The sequence below is a fragment of the Galeopterus variegatus genome, unplaced genomic scaffold (assembly GCF_000696425.1).
Source record: "Galeopterus variegatus unplaced genomic scaffold, G_variegatus-3.0.2 Scaffold1016, whole genome shotgun sequence".
NCBI lineage: Eukaryota > Metazoa > Chordata > Mammalia > Dermoptera > Cynocephalidae > Galeopterus > Galeopterus variegatus.
The window spans coordinates 333,522-337,837 of NW_007727127.1; positions in this window are offsets into that span (position 1 = coordinate 333,522).

Genomic DNA, 4,316 nt, shown 5'->3' on the forward strand with positions numbered 1-4,316 from the left:
GCAAAGGACAGCAAGAGATCTGGACTGTTAGTCTGTCATCCAACCAACATTCCTGGGATACCTGTTCTGCGAAAGACCCTGCAGACAGGAGGAGCCGCAATAAACACACTGACCTTCTTCCTATATCTACTGTGAAGTCAACAGTCAACAGCCACCCATATACCCCACGGCCAAAAAAATAAAAACACCCAAGTAGTGGGTGCAAGCAGGTAAACCCGGGTCCACACGTGTTTGCTATACCTGTGGGAAAAATAAATGACTGCTTTTAAGGATTTCTTGACCACTCACAAAGAAGAATCCATCACCAGGCAGGAGGATCAAGGCTGGCAGGTTCACAGCCATGATTAAAACATTCGGGAACTGAGGACCACAGCAAGCTTTAAAGAAGAGACAGAAGTCAAGCAAGAGGAGAGACAGTCCAAAGGCTTTCCAGGCGACTCTGTCTCTGATATTTGATTTTCTTTTCTTTTTCTTTTTTTCCTTTTTGCCTTTTTTCGTGTCCGGCAACGGATTGCAACCCTCAGTGTCGCGCCCGTACCAGACCGGGACCGGCAACAGGATCGCAACCCTCCGTGTCGCACCCGCACCTCGCTCAGCCAGTGAGCGGGAACCGGTCTGTATGTGGGATCCGAACCCTCGGCGGGAGTGCCACCACGCTCCCGGGCAGGCCATCTGATATTTGATTTTCAAGCTGACTTTAACTTTAATCCTGAGTGAAAGGCCTCTTCTCTGTGTTTTGGGTCTAAAAATGACCCTCTTCATACACTTTTCTCTCATGTATTTGACACAATAATCCTGTGAGGTGGCTTGATTGTCCTCATTTTATAACAAAGAGGCTGGAACTCAGAGACACTTGACATGTCTTTACCAAAGTCACACAGCAAGCAAGACAACTTCAGGTGACAGCTACAGGTGGGAGAGTTCCGAGGAGGGAAGGCCTTCCTGCTGGTGGAGGGGGCAGGTGGAGCCTTGAAGGAAAGAAGGACTTGGACAAGTAATGATAGCAGAGGGGGGCAGGAATTCTAGGCGACAGGAAGGACTTCAACAAGTACCTGGCAGAGGTGAGCAATTCAGCTGGGCTGACCTTTCCTAAATTCAAAGGGAAGGGGTGGTCACCTGGGTACCCACAGACCTCAGCGGTTCCCAAACCTCTGCTTTTGGGTAACAGCATCACAATTTTGTCTTATCTACTTAACATGTGAACTATTCAATATTTAAAAGGGCATAATACCTTCACAGCATGGAATTCAATGTCATCTAAGCCCCCTTCCCAGCCACCACCTGAAATCATCTCACTTACTACACGTTCTAAACTTGAGATTCCTGAGGCCAAAACCTTGGCATCATCCATCCTTCCTATCATCCCACTCCAGCAAATCCTTTCAGTTCAAAGTAAGGCAGGAACCTGGCTGCCCCCACGGCCACCTCCCCAGTGCAGCCAGCTCCATCTTCTGCCTGGATTACTGTGGTCACCTCCTGACTGGTGTCCCTGCTTCCACCCTGCCCCCTCCACGGGTTTTTTTTTCAGCCCCATAGCCAGTGACCCTTTTGGAAACCAAGTCAGATCATGTTACTCAGCATGAAAACCTTCCAAGGGTCCCATCTCACTCAGAATAAAAGCCAGAGTCTTTATCATCCCATGCGAGGCCCTAAAACACCCACCTTGCCTCTTGACCTCATCTCCATCCATGCCCCCCGCCAGCCTCCTACCCTCCTCTCCCCTCCCAAACCTACTCCGGGCCTTTCTAATTACACTACCCCCGATAATCCCAGGGATCCCTCCTTCACCTCTTCAAGTTTTTGATCAAACATCACCTAAAATCTTTCCTGTCCACAAATTCAAAATTGCAGGCTGCACGCCCCCTTCTCTGCTCTGCTTTCCTCCACAGTATGTATCACCATGTGACAGTTTATAGCTCTGTATCTGTCCCCACCCCCACTGCCACTAAGCTGTTAGCTTCGTGAAGGCCAAGACTTGGGTCTATTTTGCCCCTTGCTGTACCCCCCAGTGCCTGACAACAGCAGGCACTCAATATATATCTGCTGTCTGAATAAATGAACCACAAGAATGCTATTTAGTAGTCAGCTACATAAGGATCTTCCTACAGAAGAAGATCCAGAGGGGGTAGAAAGAGAGACTGCAGAGAAACAGGCTATCACAACAGTTCAGGAGATAGAAGACTGGATGAAAATCAGAAGCCCAAAATTAAGAGTTTTAGGTGCCTGCTACTGTGCAAAGAGGGCAGTGTTGGGGGGAGAGCTCAGGACCCCACCCCATCTGCACTGGCTGTCAAGTGCCACAGACATATATGTCAAGCTCCTTCCTTGCAGCTGGCTCTGTGGACAACTGAGATTGGGGACTTCCAGATGAGCAAGGGAACAGATCATATGCACTAAGAGGGTGTGGCCTGGGAGGTGCCCAAGCAGCAATCACTCTTTCTCAGCTAATGTTGTGCCCTGCTGGCCTCTGCCCGGTCCCTGAGATCAGGGAAGATGAGGGTCCCCGGAAGCTGGAGAGCTAGAGCTCCTCCCTCTGGATAGCACATATGATTGGACTAATGCAAAGGTTATCACCTCCCTTCATCCTCCCAGCCAATATAATCCAACTCAGTGGCTTTCAAAGTTTTCAGCCTAAGACTCACAGTAAGGAATTCATTTCATATAAATGACTCAGGAAAATAAATAAGCAAATAAATAAATAAATGACCCAGAACGTACACACAATTACGTAACTGAAATGAAGGCTCACATAACCGTAATTGTCCTTACTATGTGCGATGCAATGATGTTTTCTACCCTTGTTCATTCAAAATGTAAATGTAGAGCACAGCCTTACAATACCAAGGTCATGGGTTCCGGTCCTATACTGGTCAGCCACCAAAAAAATTTTTAAAAAATTCCAAACTCCTTTCCACTGCCCCCTAAGGCCCTACACATCACCTTGCTCCCGCCACCATCCAACTGGTCTGGTGGCCATTTGCTGGGCTTCCTACCTCAGACCCTTACTACATCATGTTTCCCCCAGGGCCTTTCAAGGCTGGCTCCTTCAATTATCACCACCACCACCACCCGCTCCAGGAGGAGACAGGTTCCCTGACCACCTTATCTTAAAGAGCCTCCCCACCCCCTTCCCACATCTCCCTGTTTTATTTCCTTAGTGGTTCTTATCATAATCTGGAACTACCTGGTCCATTTGCGTAGGTGTCATCTGTCTCCCACACCAGAAAGTAAACTAGAAGGCCTCTCTGTACTTCAGTTTCCTCGAACATAAAATGGAGATAATAAAGGAATCATTACTTTTAAAAAAAATTCACTGCTGTGGGCCGGCCCGTGGCTCACCCGGGAGAGTGTGGTGCTGATAACACCAAGGCCATAGGTTTGGATCCTATATAGGGATGGCCAGTTAGCTCAATGAATGAGCCTGGTGCTGACAACACCAAGCCAAGGGTTAAGATCCCCTTACTGGTCATCTTTTAAAAAATAAATTAAAATAAAATAAAATAAAATTCACTGCTGTTCTCCCAATGCCTACAACAGTGCCTGGCACATTCAATGTAACACAAAGAATAATTTACATTTAATCTTCTCATTAGCCCTATAAATAAGATTTATCATCTCCAATTTAGAAATCAGGAAACTGAGGTCCCGAGAGGGTAAATGAAGGTCACAGTACTAGACAACATCAGGGTCAGGATAGAAGCCCGGGTCTAGCTGATATTAAAAGATCCTGATTCCTATTCTTATCCGCTGCTGCTGAACATCCCCGAGATAAAAAGTATGGTGGTGTAGTGGGTAAGAGCCCGGACGCTGGAGCAAACCACCGCAGGATCGAATCCCATCCCTACCACGTCCCACCTGCGGCACAACTGGAGTAGTCTACCCTCCCTGCCTTTCCTATTGTCACAACGCGACGGGAATCCCCGGTAAGGACCGACCCCACTGGGCTGCGGTGAGGCATAGCAACCGTAACCCGCGGGAGGGCTTGTTACTTCTCGCAACATGTTTTCTTCCAGTGCGAGAGCCTCCGCCACGAATCCAGCGCTGCCAGCGGCGCGCCACCCGTCCGCCCTATGTAGCCCCCTGCCCAACCCTATAAAGCAGGATTCCCACCGTCCCCATCACACGGATGGAACACTGGGGCGACTGTCACGATCGCTTCTTCCCGCCCCCAAGCCCAGTCACTCTAAAGCTCCCCCGAGAGAGCAACCTTGTTTACATGCTGACACCTCCTCTGTCCGAACGCCGGAGTGGAGAGCCGCGGGCGGGCCGGCTCGGCCACGAGGAGGCCGGCGGGCTCAGGCGCCCTCCCCGGTCCA